The sequence below is a fragment of the Arvicanthis niloticus genome, chromosome 23 (assembly GCF_011762505.2).
Source record: "Arvicanthis niloticus isolate mArvNil1 chromosome 23, mArvNil1.pat.X, whole genome shotgun sequence".
In the NCBI taxonomy this organism is placed as follows: domain Eukaryota; kingdom Metazoa; phylum Chordata; class Mammalia; order Rodentia; family Muridae; genus Arvicanthis; species Arvicanthis niloticus.
The window spans coordinates 22,207,243-22,231,227 of NC_133430.1; the positions used below are offsets into that span (position 1 = coordinate 22,207,243).

The 23,985-nt window shown below is 36.3% G+C and overlaps 1 long non-coding RNA gene across 1 annotated transcript; it reads right to left on the reverse strand.

Annotated features, from left to right (window-relative positions):
• Positions 1-7,806: 7,806 nt before the first annotated feature.
• LOC143436632 (uncharacterized) lies at positions 7,807-22,564 on the reverse strand. Its single transcript, XR_013106518.1, has 3 exons — positions 22,477-22,564; positions 19,168-19,244; positions 7,807-8,257 (listed from the first exon to the last, which is right to left on the reverse strand). It is a non-coding gene; the product is annotated as an uncharacterized LOC143436632 (long non-coding RNA).
• Positions 22,565-23,985: the final 1,421 nt, after the last annotated feature.

A 23,985-nucleotide genomic window follows, 5' to 3' on the forward strand; every position in this document is an offset into this window, starting at 1 on the left:
CTAATGTGACTGATGATATTTCTATGAAAGTAATCAAACTATCAAAAGATAGAAGCAAATAATAGGACTCAGGTAAGCAAGCTAGCTTATTGTGTGAAGTTACTTATTATCAAGTCTAAGCATTCAAGTTCTATGCCTGGAGCTGCACTGTAGAAGAAGAGAAGCAAACACCTGAAGCTGTCTTGTGCTTTCAACAAGCTCCATAACATGTAAAAGAATCCAGACACATGTGGACATACAATAAATATGATATATAATACTTTCTCTCCTTTAATACATTCTCTTACCTTATTTTTCCCAGTTTCCTTTTTGTTTTCTTTCCAGAAAATTGGTTGCTAACTTCAGAGAGCTTTTCTTTGATAACCTACTTACTTCAGTTCAATATTTATATATTTAGCAGCTGTAGTTCCAGGAAGAACATTATCTTTAAAAGTCATATTACTAGTAAAATATAATATATGGTAGCATTGGGTACTTTGCCATCAAATCTTAAAGAAATCATTTGTGGTTTTTTATTTAGTTATTTCTTTAAACTTTTACCCCTAGATGCTAGTGCATAAACATAAAACCATTTGTACATCTGGCAGACACAATTATTTATAAATGGTGTCTCAATCTATTTTTGTAAAAACAGAGTGAATGTTCCCACATGTATGTGCAAACATACATCATGTGCAGTAAATAATTCTTGCTTTGCAGTTACAATATTTTATGTGCAGTTTTGTTTTGTTTTGTTTCTAGGCATTCATCCTTTGGACATAGATAAAGTTAATGTTTTTCAAAAGAAAAGATGTAAGTTTTAGGACTACTAATTCAAACTTATGTATAAAAGACATGGTACACAGAAATGTTATTATTGTCAAAGATAACAACAGTAGTTACTGACAGATCAGTAGGGGGAACCGGACTGTGGAGGTATTCCATTGGTTGAATATTTGCCATGACAGTTTGAGAACCAGAGTTCATATATTCAGGACTTAAGTAAACATTGAGTGGGCATGATGGCTTCCAGTAAATACAGCCTCTGAAGTTGGAGAAAAAGGATCCTGATCAAGTTGGCTAGCAAGACTAAATATATCCATGTGCAATTGGTGTGAGACTGATTGACTCTGCCTCCATGACTAAGATGTTTGAGCAATTGAGAATGATTCTTGACATCCATCTTAGACCTCCACATGTACATACACACAGGTATAAAGATATTCACATACAGGTATACATACACACATATAAAAACATGCAAATACACACATGTAACACACCCATGCTTGAAAAATGTAACGAAAACATGATAAAAGTGTGCAACTCATTTTTTACACTCTACTCATTGAAGTACCATGGTCTCTGTATGTCAGATCTAATACACATCTATACTATCATAATTACTGATGTTTATACTGTATTCCGTTTTCTCCAAATACAGAACAGTAAATAATTGTTGTGATTAGATTTGTCTATATTATATGGTAATATATTTTATTAAGTAATAGCAATGACACAACTGTTAAAATGTATTTTTATTTTTTATAAGATTATTTTAAAATGTACTTAAGAATTTAATGCCAAGTATATGTGCTTATATTATAGAATTTTAGATGAAAAGAAAAACAGAAATAGTCTTTTATAATTGAATAATTAAGTTATTTTCTTACTAGTTGTGAAATAAAATATAACCATATATGAGTGCATCTATTAACCAAGCATAGTGAGCCAGCAGAATTTTTAAGATGTGACCAGGAATATATGTATTATCTCTCTCACCTTTTAAAATTCATTTCAGTATGATTTGATTATTACATTCATGGGAAAAAATTGGAGTTGCAAAGACAATTGCAGTGACTTTTTCTTCCTGGAAATAAATAGCCTTTCTTCACTTTAAGATGAAAAGCTAAATCATTAGATCTGAACCTTAAAATGCCCTACACTAGAAAATGAGAACCTACTGTTTTCATCCTAAAGGAAGTTTTTTTCCCCAAGTAGTTACTGCTGATGTTGCTTTTCTGTTCAGCTTCTCTCTACTCTCAGAGCCAGAGGGAGATGAGAAAGAAAATAAAGGGGACAGAGTTCCATGATGGCTTTCTGTGCTCCATCCAGTGGGATGTGGAAAGTCCACACTTTTTTTCTTTATGAAGTTATTTAAGCACACAGCTCTGCATACTTGTGTTGGTTTTCCTTTGACTGTTTTTTTCCAGAGAGCCTTTTTCTGTAGTTCTCCCTCAATTCAGGACCCTGAGTCTCCCAAGCAGGAATAGAACCGTTTTCTTTACATACCCTTTATCTTGTTTAATCTTGGATCTTGGGTTCATCTCATATTCTTTCAGTCATACTTTGGCTTCATCTTTTATCTACCACCCTGCCCCTTGGAGTGAGACTCAGTGTCTTTTCATTGTGTTTCTCCTTTAAGATCCAACCTCCAACTCTTACTTTAAGGATCTGTACAGGAACCAATAAGCTAGGTTAAAATCTAAGTTTTCAGACATGACTTTATACAACGAATTTAAGCCTCTTTTGTGCCTCATTCACTTATCTGCAGTAACAGGAATGGTGTCTGCATTACAGAGCTTTAAATGTTTCCTTTTCCTTGTCTGTGATGTCAAAAATAGATCTCTATACAGGTTGTTCATGGATAAAGTAGATTTATATTTGGGTGTTTAGTTAACAGACACTGGAAAAATAAGAAAACGATTACTAGACTTCATGTTAAGATCAATAAAATTAAATTTTATATACTAGGTAACCAGAGAAGATTCACCTGAAAATGATCTCTAAGTCTAAGGGCAAAAATAATATTTGAAGGTTGTTTTAATTTTCTAAAATATTGAGAATCTCCAATATGCTTTTATTTTTATAGAAATGTAACATTTCATCTTCCCATCTTTTAGATACATTCCAACTCATAAATATATCCCTCTACTTAATGAAAGGATGCAGCCTCCATATGTCTACAGGTTGAAATGTCTCAGGTTCTTTTCTGGTTACCATGGACCATTGCTCCAATACTGTCACCACATCCATATCTGTCTTGTCTTTATAAAAAGAAGTAAAAGTCACTAAAAACAGCTTCTGAAGCAGCCTCAGGCATAGAGAATTCTCAAAATTATACAGCTGTAAAAGGGTACCTAAGCAGTCCTGGATGAATTGTTTATTTAAGTGTAGCTACATCCAATGGTCTTTAAAGATAGGGTGTAAATACTTCCAATGAACAAGAATGTGGAAAGACTCTCACTTCAATTAACTGCAGTAGGCTCAAAACTACAAACTGATCTTGAAATATCTAGAATAATATATTTTACCAACACACTTACTTTCAAGGGTGGCAATAATACTCTGTACCATAGTACTTTATATTGCCTAAAATGTCATTCTAGAGGCTAGAGAGATAGTTCAGTCAGTAAAGAGGGTACCAGAAAAGCACAGGGAACTGACTCTCAACATCCACATAGAAAGGCTAGGCATGGTGGCACATATGTGTCACCTCAGTGCTGTGGTAGAAGGCAGAGATAGAAGCTTACTGGTCAGTTGAGCCACTCAATGAACAACAAAAGGAGACACTCAGTATCTATACATGGACTCTATACATATTTATGTAAATCATCAAATACATTTACACACACACACACACAGTGTGTGTGTGCCTGTGTGTGTGTGTGTGAGAGAGAGAGCGAGAGAGAGAGAGAGAGAGAGAGAGAGAGAGAGAGAGAGAACAGAACTGTAAATGATGTAATGTCAGTTTCTAATTCATTCATATTATTTATAGCTGTATCTAATTATGAAGTCCTTTGAATTCTGTCAACTTAAAAAACACTTTGTATTCTCCAAGAGTGATTGAGTAAATCCATAGTATGTTCATTTATATAGTAGAAATCCTCAGAAAACTGCTTACCTCTCTGTAGGATGACAGCAGATCTAAAAGGAAGTTTTAGAGTTGTTTATTTAAACATGGTTATTTTATATCTTCATCTCACTCACTAGTTCCTTGAGTCAAATTTGTTTTCCAAAACGAGTCTTGTTTGCCACTGCATTGTGAGTAATCGAATGTTGTTGTTGTTGTTGTTGTTTGTTGTTGTTTTACTTAAATCTCTTTAAGAAGAGATAGGGTTGAAGAATCCTTGAAATTCTTAGTGTATTTAAGAAAGCCATAAGGATCATCATCTGTTGTACGGATTAGAGGCACGCATGATTCTTCATTTGTAACAGAGAAGCTGTGAAGAGCTGAGTGACACTGGATTGCTTCCTGAACTCTATTTCAAGAGTTGGCAGACTGAACTCATTGTCCCTCCCTCCCAAGAAATGTTATCTTTCTTTATGTTTATTGTATCCATCAGTAGACTATCTTTCCTGCTCATCTCCAAAGCCGGGCAGCCCCATGTTATCATTGATGCCTTGTTTCTTGTCACTGGCTGGCACTAATGTTCATGTAATATCTGAGAACCCTCCTTTTCTCACTGCTAACCTGGACTTCAGTCATTCATTTTGCTTACTGCAATAATCTTCGAGCTACTGGTTTGCTTCTTGATTACGTGTTTATTATTTTCTATAATTATACAAGGCTGAATATTACTAGTCCAATAATACACTGATATGGCTTGCCAGGCTAGACAAAATAGCAATGCAGTGCTTTTCAAGACACCTATTTTTTTTATTATTATTATTTGTAATCTGGATATTGGTAGCTACGCTTCATTTGGTCCCCTGTATTTCATTTGCTTGTTTGTTTTGGTTGGTCAATGTTTAATAATTTAGATAATTAATTTTGGATTTTTATTGCTTTTCTTGACAAAAAAAAAAGCAATAAAAAAAGAAACAACAGCAACAACAACAAACATAAAACAAAACAAAACAAAAAAACAGGGACTGTGGTTTCTCCATCCAGACTGACTTTCTGCCCTTGTGTAGTCTATTAAACAAAAGCTCTTTCTCCATCCCTGTAGTTCGCACTGCTCTCTCTTATCTCCACGTCATAACAATGGCAATATCATACAGCAGTAACTTGTCCATTTTTGTTGTAGTTCCTTCTATGTTCAACATGCTTCCTCATGTATACACAGCATTTCTCAGCCTCGCATTCAAGGCTCTCATGAGCTGCTGTCCTTCTCTGTCTCTCCTCGCTACCTCATGCCCCAGCCATACCCCACTGCTTGCTACTCCCAGCATGGACTGGGGATCGTTTTGTGAAGTGAGACTGTCTGAAGCCACACTTCATGTTTATTGTCATTGTGTTTAATCCTTTGGACACTGATTTAATTTTTTTTTTTTTTTTTTTTTTTTGCCTGCTTAGTTTTTTATTTGAAAAACAGAAAAAAAAATGGTGCCTCCTCAATCATTACGGTAAGAGTTTTAGTAAATAAAGGCATAATAGAAGCTTCTTGTATTTTCTCAATGCTCAGCAAAATTCAGCTATTGTTGCTTTCCCAGCAAATATCTTACTCTGGAAGTTTAACAGCTAAAGCATTCTTGTATTGTGTATTTTGTGTTCTGGTGTATCTCTAGGTTTCCTTTAATGTCCAATTTATATGCTACCATTGGAAAATCTGTCCTGCTTTCCCCATCTGAATTCATTCCTCTTTTTGTTTGTATAACTGTGCATAGACTTATTAGATATAGTCATTTTATGAACCCACCAATGCTTTCACTGGAATTTTCAGCTACTCCAGGGAAAGGATAAAATCTTACAGGTTGCTTTGTCTTCAGAGTATCTAGCTTCATGCTGTGCAAATATCCAGTGCTCAGCAAAAGCTTATCACTGGAACCAAAGGGGAGCCATGTGTTTGCTTTTGATGCACCCAGCAATTACAAGCTGAGTTAATCTTAAACAGCAACAGGCTCGGTCCGTTTAGTGGAAAAGTAGGAATGCAAACAAATGTGAAAATCAAATAATTTTTGGAAGTTTAATTAATATGACAACGTAAGTACCCAACTTCCAGCACTGTCACCCTGAACTTGCCCCTCTTTTGCCTTTTGATTTATCCATGAGGGGCATCTTCACTGAGATGACAGTGAGGTCACACAGTCAGGGCTTGTAGGAGCCAATTATACCGCAATGTTATGCTGGGTCAGGTTGCCACTATTACCAGATGTCATGTCAGGGGGAAGATAGTGGCAACAGCCACACTGTTTAAATCTATAATTTACAAGATACAGAACTACAGCTAACAGCATCACATTTATGTGGGGGACACTGCAACTCCTGTTTCTTACCTAATTAATATTTGTCTTGTAACTATGTCATTAGCATCAGCACTGTGACCTAAGATACTTGCTGTGGGTATTCACAACAGAAAGAATATTGAAATTCGAGTAATGTGCCTGAGAACACAGATTCAGGAAAAAAAAAAAAAAAAGTGAACACTATCATGAATCTAAGGCCTTAGCTTAGTTCCCAGCAGGATTTCATTTCAGAACAGCCCAAAATAGGATGCATCCATACAGCTGATCTACACAGCATTGCTTCTAGACTGCTGAGAACATGTATTTTACTAAGTGTCACCTGGGATTTTTAAAAATCTTATATGCATTTCCTTCATATATGTTAATATTTGCTTTGACATTTCATCTTTTAAAACACAGCCGTGTCACCTCACCCTCCCCTACAGCCACATATGGGTGACATGCCACACACTTTTGCTCCCACAATACTACTGTCACCTTCTCAGAGTATTCTGCTCTCATCTCTCTACACAGGACAAATGCTCTTTGAGAGAAGATAGTCTCAATATGTTCACAGCTCATACTCTCTAGTTCGCAGCTACTGATTCTAGCACTGTTCTTGCCAAATTATATACCCATATTGATATCTGCTTTATAGATGAGAAGAGCAGAGGGCACACACATGCTGCCAAGACATAGAACTTGGAATCACATGATCACAACACAGAGACAACTTACGGCCAAGAATGACTACTGCTTGTTCCAGCCCTTCACCCTTGCTGCTGTGCTCAATGAGCAGAAATCATTTATTCCCAGTAGAATGTTTCTACCTGTGCTGTAGGCTGCTGTTTCAGCCATCCGTTACATATTTAATTTCCTCTAGTATTTCAACTTCCCTTCCAAAGCTATGGACATTTTTTTCAAGATGAACCAATTGCAATTTAAATAGAGGTTTACGCTTTTTTTCCCCCCTCAAACTAAAAGCCTGTGTATGGTCACTAGAGTAGATGGTCAGTCACACAAGAATAGATGTTACCTTGTGGCCCAAAGCACTTGTTTGGCCTTGGATTTAAAATGTAAGCGTGGGGGAAGTTCAGTTCTGAAACCTAGAAGCAACTCATTTAAAGAAATTGAAAAAAAAAATTCTTAAAGGAAGTAGCAAGCACCCAGGTTGAAGGAAGAAAGCTAGTGTGGGCCCTGCGCTTTATTTGTAGCCTTAGATCTTCTAAGAAAGTAAAGCAAGGTGCGAATTGCGCAGCTTCATTCTGTCAAAACACATTGCTACTTATAGGCTTAGGGAGGATGCCAATAAAATATTTCTTCAGCCCCCAAGGTTCCACAAGAATAGACTCTTGGAGAAGATTATTGTTGACAGTGCACGTGTTGATATAGCCAGGCCTTAATAGCTCCTGGCGAACAGCAGCCCTTTTTGTTCTGTGCGAGCAGTTCTTTCTCTGTTGGAGAGCCAAACAAAGCACACTTAGTATGTTTTCAAAGTGGCACAGCAGCGGGGGTGGGGTGTCACTCATTAATCTTTCTCAAACAGTGGGAATCAGAGTCTTGTCTGGGAAGCTTCTGGAAAGAGAGTCCTTTCTCTTTTCAGTTTTCAGATAGAAGTTGATGTTTGTCTTCCTAATTTATTTTTTTTTCTTTAACCTCTTCTTCCAGTGTGTGTATATTTCTCATCTTTTTTTTTTCCTGTGAGAACCACAACTGTATCAGCTTTCCGTAGACATGAAAGTAGGGTTGAGAAAAAAAAAGAGAAGGAATCTTCTTAAAATCTCTTTTTCCTCTATTCACATACGCTATGTAAAAGGCTCAGCCAAAGTTTGCATCTCCAGTTTATTCCTTCCTAAGAAAGCAAGTTTTGGGAGGTATTCTGGTGGGCTCCAGATTCAGCAACAGTATGCCTATTGTAGGTGGTTAAGGAATGGATGGAAATAATTTGAACCCCCCATACTTAAATGTGCTTGGTAGTATGAGATTTGATGCCGCGTAGACCTGTGATGGAGGTCTGACTCCAATTTTGGCTAATGATGAGATTTAGGTAACATAGCTTCTCAGACGCTAATGGATGTAATTATAGAACTCGGTTCCCAGCAGACTTGACCTGTGAAATTAAATTTGATAATTAATGTATGCAAAATATCCTAGTACCTGGAGTATTCCCTTGCTGTCTTTTCCCTTTCTCTGCTGTTTACCCTTGCTTTCATTTTTAATGTCCTCTTCATGTCTCTCCTTAACTTCACCCTTTTGTCCATTGCTCTCCCTTCCAACAATTGAAACACATTCATTTGCCCTACACGCCGATAATTCCCCTAGGAAACTATTTATACTTTATTGAGGCCTCTGCACAAATGAAAGCGAAGGGAATTCTATTTTAGCTTGAATTCTATTTACTTTGAAAATAACCTAGATTTGTATTTTGCTATAATTTTCCTGAGGCTTTCTAGCTGGAAAGGACTGCGGCTCTCTGAGTGCACTCCCACAGCTGGCTCTATTGTTTGATAGAAGGGGTATCACAGAGCAGACGCTCCAGTGTGCTGTTAGAGGGGAATACATGGCTTTCCTCTAGGCTCTCCTGGTTTCTGTGAATTGTCCCATTTGTTTGTCAGGTCAAGTGTATTCTAAGCAGTAATTGAAGGCAGAGCATAGAGGGTTTGCTCACTTTATATTGGAGCCCACCAAGGTGCAACAGGGAACACTACTCTGCCATTTTGCTTGTTCTCATGGGAACATGCAGCTCAATTATTTAATTAATCTTGAGCCATACGGATATGCAGCTATGACCTCAGGATCATCTTCTTCCCCAATCCTGTCTCTGATCCTAGCATCAGCTCTTCTGTGGCCCTTCAGCCTTTCTGATTCTTTAGCACAGACTTGGTTAATCCTCCACATATTCATTATTTACAATAATCAAACTATAAAAAAAACTATTTGGTGAAACAAATCTCTTTTTATTATAATCCACATCCAGAGTTCCTGCTGAAAGTAACTGTCTAATGTCCTTTACTTTTCTCACTTTGTGTACTTGATGTAAAGGACTTTCTCAAAAAAGAACATGGTCATTTTCTTAGTAAATAATGATACCTAGTCACTGGAGTAAACAGCCCACATGTAGTCTACCTAACTGATACACACATTATTTCATATATATATATGAAATAATATATATATTTCTCATATATATATTTCTCATATATATATATGAGAGATATCAGCTCTTCTGATATATCTTTTCTTTTCCTCTCTCATATATATATGAGAAAGAGAGAGAGAGAGAGAGAGAGAGAGAGAGAGAGAGAGAGAGAGAGAGAAACAAGATATTGGTTTGGTAAAACACTTGTATCTCAAGGTTATAGAAATGGAATTCCATGCTTTGTATAGAATTAATCTAAGGCAAGACAGTATTCCCAGCTTGTGCACCATACACCATGGAGCCTTTCACAATGAAGGTTGGATCCATTGCATATTTCATTTCAGCTTCAATTTTTGTAGTTGCAGAACCTTCACATATGCCCTGCGATGCTCCAGGCATTAGTTAGAACATCCAGAAGACATGTGCTTAAAATATCTAAATTAGATTATATATTTGAAAAGACATATATTAATATTTGATTATCAAGCTATAGGATTATATATATATATATATATATATAATTATAATCGATGATTAAAAATTAGTAATGGTTATTATTAATTAAACACAATAATTAGTTGAAATATAATTTCTGATCTGACTATTGGCTGTATTAAGTAGGCTCCATATGTATGCATCCCACACCAGGAGATGCATGCGACGCATATCACTGCGGCTCACATTTTGAGAAAGGTGTCATTTCATGAAGTGAAGGTATTACTTTAGTTATCTGTGTCATAACAGCTACACAGTCATTATTAGTATAATTATTATAAAATGTGTTTTTATTTTATTTGAAAATTATTCATGAAGAAATGGAACTCCCACTTTTCCTCCATCACATTCTTCCTAAAGAGGAAATATAATTTTCCCTCTCTCACTGTACTTCAGAAAATCTGACTATATTTTCTCCCCACAAAAATCAACCCTTTTCTTGGGCTTCCAAATACTCTTTTAACAATGGCCTAGAGCTTCTGCCAGGCATAAGGACATTCTTGACATGGGTGTAGTAGGGGATAGGACAGGAATGAACATCTCTGAGTGCTGCTGCATGTGGGTGGTCCTGCCTCTTCCCTGGCTCCACCTTTCTCCAGAAGACTTGCCAAGGGCATTTTACAAAAGGAAAATATGTCTCCAGGGTGGCATTCCCTCTTTCAAAATGTGAGAAAACACATCGGCAGAAAGAAGTTTTGCAGGACTGATGGAAGGTGTGAGGTGCAGGAAACAGTTCTTAACCTCTTAATGTGGATCCGCAGAGACTGCTTTACAGTCTAGCTTTTAACCAAATTGACATGGTAGTTTTGCGAAAAGATAATAGCATATATTCAGTCATTCATCAAGCATGTACTTAGAGGCTAAGCACCACAATATCACACAGGAGTTGAAAAACACTCATTCTGTTGAAGTAGTGATGGGGGGGGGGCTGAGTTGTGTAATTGCTGCATAATGGCTACATGTTTAAAATATGTATTAAGACAGGGATACAGTAAAGGAAGTTCTAGGAATTTCTGGGTGAAGCAGCCATGCAAGAAGGAACATGCTTGTACACTTACTGGAAAGCTAAGGAAGACCACAGTAACTTACATCTAAGGGAACATAATGTGAAAGCCAAAGGAGGCCACACAGTGATGTAGGTCAAGGGACAAGGTTAAGACATTAGGCACTGGCCAAGGTGAAGAGCTCACTTGACTCCTTAAAACTGTTCAGAATTTTAAAAATAGTACATTTTGGGGAACTTTTAAAACTCTTTGAATAAAAATTAAATATAATTATCATCTTAGAAACATGAGCACAGTGACTTTTAATGTTGGACAGGAATATGGCTGAAAAGTTCAGGAGTCTTGCAAAAGACGGGCCACATAGGATAGTGTGAGAAGCATTCTACTGAGGAGTAATACAACACTTACGTCTTATAAGAAACAGAGTACAAGAAAGAAGAGAGGGTGGGAAGTGAAATGGGCCTCAACAAAGTCCAAGTAGGTTCTGATCTGGGTTCTCAGGTGGGTTGGAATGCTCATGCTCTGGTCCAGGAAATAAAGGTTAGGTGGAGAGAAAAGTTTTCATTACGCTCCTGTTCATTTGAGAACATACATGGGTGGTCACTCAGGATTGTATAATTGAAGCTTGTATGAAGGATTTTTACTGGATATAAAGTTAAGATGATGGATCTAGCAAGTTTCAGTTTAAGTGTTTATAACACAACCATAGGAAAAAGTACAGCTGCTTCTAGAACTGATAACACAGACAGAATAACATGGAGGTTCATAAAGAGTCCCCAGAGCTACAGGGCTTGAACTGCATATCCCAGCTTCACAACTTTCCTGCTGTTTACGTTTGAGCAAATGATTTCACATCTCTGAGCATCCTGTATTCACCAGATAGTCCAGGCAATACGGAATCCACCTTACAACAGTGCTGTGACTATTGAGTAAATGAATACTATTTCAAAGCTGGTTCCAGCAAGAAAAAAGTCTAGTATTAATACTGAGAGATTCTGAATGAGAGGACTTAGGACACACCGGTGGGTGGTGTGAAAGGGCATTTAGGAAGCAGTGTAGGCAGCCTCAACATAGCACTGTGGAAAATGAACTGGAAGTGTTTAAAAGGAACAGAGGCAGAGAGGAAGAGGAAGGCTTCAAGAGAATCACTCCATGGAGGACAATGAAGACAATCCATCCAAAGAATGTCTAACAGAGGCAAATGCCAGCTCATAATTCAATTCAAATTAAAATTTAGGAGTGTCTTTGCACATAGAAGTTCTGGTATTTTTATTGAAATGAGTATGTTTTCAGTAAAATAATCATGGTTAATGGGATAAAAATAAATTGAAGACAATGATGTGAAAATACTTGCATGGTATTTTTTTTTTCAAAAAGTTTGACAGTGTGAGAGAGGGAGAATGGAAATAAACAGGAAACCAGAAGACTGGGAAGTATTGAAAGAGGAATGCTAATATGTGTTGCTTTTGCTCTGAGTAATACATTATTATGCTTGTCAAAGCAAGAAGACTGAAAACTTGAGAATACACAGAAAGACTTCTTCAAGTACACCAGGTAAAGTCACATAGTAGAAATATGAATTTCTCTTGCTTTCAATTACTTTACAAAAGCCCTCAGGAGAAGTCGACCTCTATAGATTACCCAGCTCATTCCATTCCAGATGGTGGCTAGGGTCCTCCAGAGCCTGATCTCCAAAATATTGTGATCATTGTTCTCTTACAATCTGCTGCCAATTTGAAGCCAGTTCCTACACTGCTTCTTCCTGTAAGCCTCCTGCTACGGGGCTGTGCTGCCCAACACAGCAGTGCTGTAACCGTAGCCACTTCAATTTCATTAAGAATTGAGTTTCTCACTTGTGCAACAGCATCTCAGATACAGATGTGGTTGTAATGTCTATATTAGAGAACACAGCCACGGACTACTTTCTGTAACACAGAAAGATCCTTAAGACTGCACTGTCTCTGCTCTAAATCTCTGGTATTTATTGTACATGAAGAGCTCCCAGGGCTGCTCATGTCATCGCCCTGCTGACCTTAGACCCAAGAGTGATCTTCACTACTGTGCTTCCCTACTGTGCTCATGGCCCTTCATTAGTTTCCACCTTGAGGTCCGTCTGTCTTTTCATCTTTTACAGCATCTCAGGTTACTGCTCTTCTTTCTGAATTTTTCCTCACCACCCTTGAAGAACTTGCTGAATACTTTCTTGTCCACTCACTTATGCGCTATTAAATCAAATTACATCCCATAGTCCATTCATCGACACTCAAGTTTAATCACTTTTTTTTTTTTTTGTTCTGAGATTGTTTTGTGAAACTGCCATGCAATTCTCCCATCTTGAAGCAAAAGGTATTTGGTGGAGTAATTCGTTACGTGGACTGTGATTCAGATACATAAGCTGTAATGACAACTGGTGTGTCTGGTGGCTACAATTTTTAAACTGAGGGAGCTTTGTTTATCACTTTACACACTACTCTTCCATGGGTATTCATGAATTACATAACGGAAGTTTGTTTTTTCCTTTCTCTCTTTCCTTTCATTACCCACTTCCTTCCTTCCCTCCTTCCTTCCTTTTCTTCTTTCCCCATGCCTTCTCTCCCGCCTCCCTCTCTCCCTTCCTCCCTCCATACATCCCCAGATGTATCTCTTTTCACCTTTACTTTATTGTTTTACTTTTTCTTTCTTTTTTGGATCTACACTCAGAACCATTATAGTGGGTATATTTGATTATTAAGTGCAGAACCTTTAAGACACAGCTAAAGTGACTCATGACTTAGTGTTTGTAATGTATGATAAATGAGGGAGGTGGTCGGGCGTCAGCTGTGACCAACTAGCTCAGAGTTTTGTTCTCCAGCTTTTCGTTTTATTGTTAATTTTTGTTTGTTTTTTTGTGTTTTCCTTCCTGTTGCCATATGTGTGAACATAAGTCAAATTATTAACTCTTTGCTCCAAACAGGAAGGTGGAGAAAGATCTGGTGCTGTACTTGGAAGCAAAAATATTTCTGGAGGAATTCCAAAGTTTGGTTGTAAATTGGGTTGCTTTCTTTGTAGAAAAAAGTAAGAAAAAAGAAGACTCAAAGAAGCAGCAAGAGTTTTGTGCATCCACTATGCTGACTCCTCAGCAAAGACAAAACATCAGCTTCTGTAGTCTACTGTCTTGCATATTTCCAGTCATTTATTTAGTAGAAATTCTTATCATTTATGCATGCATGGCTGCATGTCTGTTGCAACCTTACCCTTGCTTCTGGTTTTCCATTTCTTGACTTGTGTTTTCATCTGTTTGCTAAATGTCTAGTGCAAAGTCAGTGATATTTTACTGATAGATTCATTAAGGTGGGTTTTTGGGTAAAGTATATTCTTTGCTATAACCAGTACTCATAGACTTTTTGAAAATATAATCAATAACCATATGTTCCTCTCACAACTCTTATTTGGCATTATTCAAATCAGAATATTATCTTCATCATAGACAATAATAGCATCTTCTCTTATGGAAAGGATCAAGAGTTGCGATTGTCCAACAATTTTTTTGTGTAATTTGGTTGACAATTTTTTTTCTATATGTTGCAGTATTTCAATCTAAGTAGATTTGTGTTCACTGGTCTACTTGGGTATCATGGTCTGAAAATAGTGACAGGCACTTCTGGTTCATTTTCAACCTTTCACATTTTATGAATTTATTTATTCTCATAACTATACTGCATAACTATACTGTCTTTTGCGTAAAAGGAAGAAAAATTTAAGAAGTATATAATTCATCGATAGTTGGGTATATTAATGTTCTCAAATTTGGTGACCCTGTGAGTAGTCAGAACTTATGCCATAAATAGTTTCATTGTAATGTGAATATAAACATTGAACACAAAGTCGGGACTCCATTTGGCACCCTGTGAAGAATGTCTAATGACCTATCATACACCAAGCTGAAGCAGTCCTGGAGCATGAGTTAAGAACATCTGTTTAGAATGATTTTCCAGTAAAGTCTGCTTCTTTTACAAGGAAAAATCTGAAGAAAACATCAAGTGCTTGCTATTATGTCATGCTGCAGACACTACACCTCTGAAGGCACACAGTGATGGAGCTTAACCTCCATCCCCAAGAAACCGTCAATAAAAGCGGACCCTCGTAGTGATCAGTGGACATTCTTGGAGGGGTGTTGTGGAAAGGACATTTCAGCTTGACCTCCAAGGGAAAATATATTTTCTAAAACAGTTTTAAAAGAAAACCTGCACTGAACAGGCCCTTACTAGGCAATCTTTGTTGGATGCAGGAGTAAAAACCCAATAAAACCACAATAAAATAAAGTAAATTTAAAAAAAAAAAAACAACCAAAAACTAATATGATTCATAAAATGTCTAGAATGAGGAATGAGTTGGAGACATATATCACATGGTGTGTGTGTTTGTGTGTGTGTGTGTGTGTGTGTGTGTGTGTGTGCCTTTATCCCTTGCAAAGTTTCATAAAGGGAGGGGGTCTTTCCTGATGCAAGGCATTTGTGTAACTGACAAAGCTATGTATGAGCCTGTAGAACAGAAGCCCTTTCAGTGGAAAATTAACCTTTTCTGGGCATCTACAAGGCAGATAGGAGGGAGTATAGTGCCAAAGAGTCTTGGACTTTTGCTTTGAAAATGTTTAATCATTCAACTATTATCACAAATTAAATCAGCTTCCCTTTAATTAATCTAAAATAATGTGAAACCAAGCCAGAGAGACCCAATTATCCAAGGCATAGAGGTCTATCTCATTGTGAGAACCATGCAATATGTATTTTATAGGAGAGCTTTCTAAAATGTAAAATATTATAAAATGATTGCTCTGATTTTTAAAAATGGTTGTAGAAAAACAAGGTTTTTAAAGAAAATTTGTATTTTATACTTGATTCTTGATTAAACTTTTAAATACTACGTATTGTAAATAGATGAAACTATTAAGTAAAATGTTAAGATATTACCACAAGATTTCAAATAGTGGCTTTTGTTATTAAAGGTCATTTGTCACTTTAAATACTGTAAAATTGCAAAGGAACCCCCCGCCCCAATTTTTTCTTTTTTTTTTTAGCCGTACTGAAGACTTTGGGTATACAGACTATACATTTCCAAACACTTCCCTAAAATAATCTCCATGGTGATGCTTAGTTCTCACTGTCAATTCCATGGGACTTAGAATCACCATGGAAACAATGTGCTTGGCAAGTCTGTGAGGGCATTTCCAGAGAACTTTGAAGTGAGGTAGAAAGCCCAGTCCTAAATGTTGTTCCTAAATTTCCACAAGCTGACTTCTCAGACTGTTTAAAAAGAGAGAGAGTGAAACCCAAGCTGAGCACACACATTCATCTTTTGGCCCCTGTTCTTTGACTGCAAATGCAATGTAACCAGCTACATTTCCCTCCTCCCATCATAAATGCCTTGCTGTGATGGAGTGTAATACTGGGAACTGTAAGCCATAGTAGTCCTCTCTTTACTTAACAAGTTGCTCTTATCAGGTATTTTGTTGCAGACATGTGGCAGCTCACCTCTAAACCCATTCTTCCCTTTTGTTGGCTGTTTTCTAATGTACAAGCAATGAGAGGCCCTCAAGATGCATTGTAGTAATGCATTACCAAACTTATAAAGCCTTTGATTAACATTTTAAAAATGTATAAAAGTAAAAAGGAAAAGGGGGCACGGGATAGGGGTTTTCTAGGGAGGGGACATGGGGAAAAGGGATGGCATCTGAAATGTAAATAAAATATAAAATAAAAAAAGAACTACAAAAACTTCTACAACTTCAGAAAAACAAAAAGCAAAACAAAAAACAAACAAACAAAAAAAGATGTGTTGTAGTAGGAACCTAAGCCATGATACTTTCATCAGGAAACCCTTTTTGATGGAACAGAAAGAAACTTAAAAGAAACTATATTTTCTAAAATAAATAATAAGGCTGAGAAAGTTGGCTCAGTGGTGAAGCATTTGCTGTGCTTGAAGTAGAGTTGAATTCTGTCACCAGTACCCAAGTTGTGGTGTTTCTGAACAACCGTCACTTTGAGAAGACAGGTTAGATGTCATCTTCTATCCTTCTTGGGCACCTACACTCACACAAATATGCTCAGACATATACATAAATACACATAAACACCTAAATAAATAGTAATAAAATAAGTAAATAATAAATTAAATCTGTTAAAATAAGTTAATATACAACATGATGAATATAGTATCATACTATTAGGCTGTATTTAGTGTTAGCATTTAAATATTTCCATCAGATATAATAAATGTACAAATTTAATTAACAGGTATTTACATATTTCAGCATAACAGTGATATGCATATATATATATGTATATTATTTTCAATAAAATGTTGATTAAGGAATGAATGTATGTTGTCACTCCCCATGTAAGAGCACTCATATGACTTAATTCCCTTTGATAATTATCTATGTAACCTCCTGAAGTCATGTGTTGTTATAGATAATCTTTCTTAATGATATGTCGAGTTTCTGTAAATACAGTACTAGCTTTGGCGAGTTAGCATAATATGGTGTTCTTGTACTATGCTTCATTATATCTACCAGCCACCTCTATGTTTATGGAAATATAAATTAATTAAAATAAATTACATTTAGCTCCACAATCACAACAAGAGTATATTAGTACTTACTACCCAACCTTCTGTGATTAATGCTGTAATATTGATAAGTATAGAAAATTCTATAGGACAGTGCTTATCTGGCTTTCTTTCCATATGGTCCAACATGACTTGATCTTAAACACAATACAGAAGAAAAGGATAAATATGTATGAGGACTAAGTATTGAGCTGAATCCTTACACAGCTTGACTCATGCAGAAAGCTCTAGATTGCATATCCAGAACCATATAAACTGGTGAGTTAGTCCAGATCTGTAATCCTAGTCTTCTGTAGAGGCAGGAGAATTAGGAGTTCAAGGTAAGCCTTGGCTACATATAGAGTTCAAGGCCATTGTACTATAAAATGCTACCAATCAACCAAACCAAGAAAATGACAGAAAAAAATGAAATGAATATAAAGAATCAGTATGAAAAAGCCATTCATGATATTATAAAGTTGAAATTGTTAAAGAACTGGCAAAAACAAGTTTGGCCAAGTTTCTATCTTTCTTCAGTGAGTTCATTCTCTACACAAGAAGGCTCTCAGGTTACAGGTTCAGTTTCATATCATGAAAGCATGTCAGACAAGAGGTTTAAAACTGAGTTCACTCTTTCCTGTTGTGCTGCTTCTTCTCCAGTTTGACAGCACTGCTTCTCATCCATCGCACACCTGCCGAACACAAAGTGCAGCAGGCTGCAACTTATTGACTCTGACAGTAATCCATTGTCCAATGTAAAGCCCATTGGGGCATGCCTATGAAAACACACTCACAGGGAAGCTGCAAGCAAAGGGCCACCTCATCATCACAGGTGATTTACCAAGGAATTAATTCTAAGGATTGTTGAACAGCTGGTGCGCTATGAGTGGTGTGTCACATTTTGTAGGTACACAATTACACCACCAAAGCCCACAGCCCTATGGATTCATACTATTTTATCAATTTCATAGGAGAAACAAATAAATTTAGAGAGGTAAAATAACATTCCCAGATTACAAAAGTTCAAAGCACCTGATGTAGAAACATGTTAATCCATGTGTGGGTGACTTGAAATCCCATTGTCCAACTAGACATTTCTATGAGTAATTTCCAGTGAAGAAGGAGCCAAGGGAAATGTTCATTCATGTCTAACTGTTACATGACTGTGTAGCTTTTAAGTGTGCAATAATTATACTACACAATAATATCTCAATATGGTTATGCATGGCTGTAATACCAGGCGTAAAGAGACAAAGATAGAAGCCTTTTTACAATATGATGGCCAGCATGGGATATATAGTAAGTTCTAGGCCAGTCTTGGCTCCCTAAGAAGAGTCCCTCAAAAGCACAACAGCAAAATCAAACAAAACAGAAAGATCTGGTCTTCTGCATTGGAAGGTGAGTATATTGTTTTGTTTCCATTGCAATGGAAATGTGTATGTGTTATTTCCTATGCTATAGAAATCTTGCTTATTTTAGAGACAGAAAGGTAAATTTAGCTACACCTGTCACAAAAAGACTCCATCTAGCTTGTAAACTAGAGTGTGAATTTAAATAATCCCAAACATCAAACACTAAAAAGCACATTAAAAAAACAAACAAACAGAACCAACTGCATTATTAAGAAAGGAGGCATGCTTCTTCCTTCAAACAAATCTCAGTTCTCCAGAGAGGGCTCTCACAACAAGAATAGAAGCATGACTATTCATTTCAAATACTTCTACTCTGCCACATTCAGCACTCAGATAATAGGGAGAAGTGAACAGAATTGCAAACTTTTTATGCCACACCTCTTACCTGTATAACCTAAGGATCAGGTTCCTCTTATCAAATGAGCAATTTAACATCTACCTTATTGTATCGTATCTGGAAACCTGTAATGAAATAGTTACACCTGTTAGCACATATGCCTATAAAGGCAGACTTATCATCATCCTCAGTATGGAAATTTTAAAATTACACAATGGAAAAATGCATAGCTTCATATTTTAATATGAATATTAATATGAATTCATTCATATTATATATGCACAGAATGAAATGTTTAACTAAATTTATTCAAGCAGCAAGTGTGATGAGTCTACAGAGGGGTGCTCACCTTATAGCCTTTGTCACAGACCAAGTATGAGTTGTCTGTTAGTAGAAATGTTGGCATTCAGATGACAAAACAAAACAATACGAAATGAAAAAATAACTCATTATGTTTTTAATCTATTTTCATACCCCTGCAGCTTTCAGTAAAACACATAGTAGTGTGGCTTTCAAACCACGTGTAGGTCATACATTGGCATAAAGGTGACAGCTGATTTTTTTTTTTGCAGCTGATTAGCAGGGCTTCTTGAACACAGCTTGTGCTCAGAGAGGGCGAAAGCAAAATTGACTACCAAACACTTTAGTTCTATTTTCTCTATTATCTGTTCATAAGCTTATATTACAACCAATTTTACCACCATATGCAGAATACTAAATATTAATTTAAAAGAACTTGAGGGAAATCATATTACAACTTCATGGTAAATTTAATTTGAAATGCTAAAAGCAATGCTTTCCCTGTACACTGTGTTTGCCTTTTCAGAAACAGGAGCCTTAGAAGAGATTCTTATTTTGATTAAGTGACTCTATAATTGCAGAATACTCTCAGAGTCGGAAAGTAAAACCCCCACACCGCAGGAACTGGGCAAGTCCTTGTTACTTGACAATTTATTTTCCCAGGGTGTGCTAATCATCTTACCCAACAAGCAATTGGATTTATTTAAATATAATCTCCTCGTGCAATAGGGCATGCTTAGGAAAAGCAATAACTCTTAATGTTTTATTCAGTAAGAGAAAGAATCACTGAAAATCAGCTAAAATCTAAGTAATATTTTAAAATGTGAGGAAAACATACAATAGTCACTGACAATCTATTTTATTAGTAATTTCAAACCTAGTATTTTGATTTGAGAATATTGTTGCATTACTCATACTTTCTAGAAAAAGGGTAGAATATTCATATATAAAAGGGGGATTCTTAGGAGGCTGGCACATAATATGGCTGAAGTTGAAAAATAACATAAAAGGATGACCCGTAAGCTGGAGAGAAAGAGTGGCTTTTAGAAGGTGAAAGCTGCAGAGTCAGGAGCCATACTAACTTTCTCTGTTCTGAGATTAAAGTACCAGTATCCAAGTTACCCACTGGTGTAAGCCCAAAATTTTGAGGCTTAATGGACCTGGAGCCTGGTATCTGATGGCAGATGCAGGAGCTACCAGAAAGAGAGTCCATCAGTCAGAGTTATCTAGATCCATCTAAACCCCTCAAATATTTGGCCATGCTTCCCACATGGAGATTATCTTCATCTTTTTTACTTAATTTGATGATCAAAATGCTAATCTTAATAGAGGAAAAAAAAAAAGAAAACATAGATACACCTGGGTTCTACTCTTCACTGGTTCTCCAAAATTCCTTCAATTCAATTAAGCTAACACCAAGAACTATTAAGCACAAAGCTTTATTACCCTGTCTCTCCAGTATGTGCAATGCAGAATTTTAGAGATTTTTGCTTACTTTTTAAAAAAGAAGACAGTTGGATAAAAACAAGCAGGCATTTTAGGATGGCTTTAATATACTGTGTTTAAATAGACTGGCCAGTTTAGCTGCTTCACCAGGAATATTACCTCTGACATCTTCTTGGAAAAAGTGCCTAAGACTGGCCAGTCCAAATTCATCTCACCTACACTTCATGCATTATTGAGGGACTTCTTTGTTTAACATGATGGTTATTAGAAGCTCTCAAATTAATTGCTACTTGGTTAATGGTTCTTGTAATTTTGCCTAATTACAGTCACTGCAATTTTAGGAATAGCTTCAGTTAGTGAGGAAGTTCAGTTTGTAAAGTCTACTCTTGAATACATACTGACTACTGCTATTAACTTTGGTTAATAAAGAATGAAGAATGCTTTTGAATACTTTTTGACCATACTGTAGATAGCACTTTCATTTAACTTTACAGTAACTTGAAGAAAATAGACCAGGTGACAACTAAAATGTTGGCATAGTGAACAAACTAACTTGGAAAAATACTGGTAATATATTCATGCTGTATAGCTTCCACTTTTACTAGAAAATTAAGTTGTGAATGAAACTTAATTAATTGTGAATGAAAGAAAAAATAAATACTAGAGTGATATATATCTATATCTATATCTGTATCTATATATCTATATATCTATATATCTATATATCTATATATCTATATATCTATATATCTATATATCTATATATCTATATATCTATATATCTATATATCTATATATCTATATATCTATATATCTATATATCTATATATCTATATATCTATATATCTATATATCTATATATCTATATATCTATATATCTATATATCTATATATCTATATATCTATATATCTATATATCTATATATCTATATATCTATATATATATCTCTATGTCTATGTCTATATCTATCTATCTATCTATCTATCTATCTATATGGAAGGTATTTGCAAGAAGCCCCTTCTTAATTAAGGGCCTTCTCATAGAGGTGTCCTGCAATGTTTGGATCTCTAGCTTTCATGGTTTTCTTTTTTTGTGTGATGTGATGACACTGATCTTCTCCAGAGGACATAATGACCTCACAGAAGAAAAGGCTAGCCCTCACCAGACAACTGAAAGACCTAACCACATGAGTTTGGTGTTTTTAGGCTTCAGAACTGGAATAAGTAAGCTTTTATTATATATAAACTTTCTGGTCTCCATGTTTTGTTCTACCAGTAAAAGTGAACTATGGCAGGAAATCTAATAGAGAAAGTTATTTAGAGTTTTGGGATTACAGTGAAGAGCAAAGAAATGTGTACATTAAGCAAGTCATCTTTATGAATCATTTAAGTCCTTTAGTAAGCATCTTTTCAGTACTGGTTTTCAGTGATGAAGTTGGTTGAATATTCCCCTGCCAATAAAATAAAAACAAACCCAAACTGAGAGCAACCACAATACAAAATGAACAAAAGCCAAACACACACACACACACACGCACACGCACACGCACACGCACACGCACACGCACACTGACCAACAAAATAAATTGTAAACCAAAACCAAAAACTCACCTCCCCTTTAATCTTCTCATCCCTTTCCTTCCCAAATGTTATCTCAGTAGCTGTTCAAAAAGCCTACTTGTGGCAGTGTCATATATCTAGGATTAAAAGGTAATCAAAAGAAAGAGGAGATATGGGTCAAAGAACAAGGGAATATTGTTCTCTCCAACTGAGGATGCCAACATTGCACAATAGTTTGGGGTCTTTTCTCTATTTTATTCTCTTTATTAAACAGCAAGAAGACAGTTACTCAGAGGGCTATAGACCTCATGCTAAATATCATAGATCAAACATAATGTCTCTCAAATTCATTCTTATTCTAAATCAAAATGATAAAAGGAATGTTATAAATTGAATATCAAGATATGTAATGAATTGTGATTTACTTTAAGTAATTTTCAAATTTCAAATGTCTGTTGTAATTGTAGACTTCCTTCAGAAATGTACAAAAGGAGATTTGTAAATTAAATAAAACTAGATGAATGCTTTCAAAGACTAAGGCTTAGTCCTATAAAGGAATCTATTCGCAAATTAATACAATCTTTTTAACAGGGACTTTGAGTCTCAATGAAACTTAAATGATTTCAAATAGCGGCTATCAGCTTTGCAGCCATCTTGAGCCATATACCCTGACATGAGACTTGGATTACAATAGCCTACAACAGCTGAGAACACTCCGATAATCTTGGTTTAGATACCTTGAGATTAAAGGTGTGTGAGATTAAAGGTGTGTGACTTAATAGTATACTTAGAAGTATAGAGATCAGAGTTAGAGACAAGATCTAAGGGCATGATTAAAGGTGTAACTTAGAGGCGTGGCTTAGAAGTCAGACTATAAAAGACAGAACCAGAGATCAGAGAATATAGACTGAGATCAGACACTATAGAGGGATCATGAGAGACAAATCTCAGACATTAGGTAGAATCTGCCGTCACCCTCGCTCTTGCTGGAACCTCGACCCACAGACCGGAGCAGCAGCTTGGGCCGGGATACAGTGGCCGCCCAAACGTGGGTCGGCCTGGGCCTCAACATTTTGCCTGGGCTGCAACATTTATTTTGGCCGCCCCAACTTGGGGCTAGTGCGGTCCCCAACAGACATGCAGCTCTAATCTACCTTCTATTAAAAGGTTTTGTTCCTATTATAAGCCAAGGTCAGTTCTCAGATTTGTAGCACAAGTGCTCTGTCTCTTTAAAAGAAAGTTAAGTTTTGAAATATTCTGGCTCATAACCTATATGCCCAGTGCATTGTTTCTCAGTTGGGGGCCATTTCTCTTTCAGTAGTATATTTGTTATTTTCCTATTACTATGATGAAACACCATGGCTAAGATAATTGTAGAAGAAAAGATTTATTTGGGCTTATAGTTTCAGAGGGTTATAGTTCAGGATTATATCATAAAGACATAGCAGCTAGCTAGAGTAGCAACTGAAAGCTCACGTCTTGAATCACAAACAGGTACCAGAAAGAAAGAACATTAGGTAAACTCTCATAGACTACCTCCATGAGCACATTTCTTCCAGA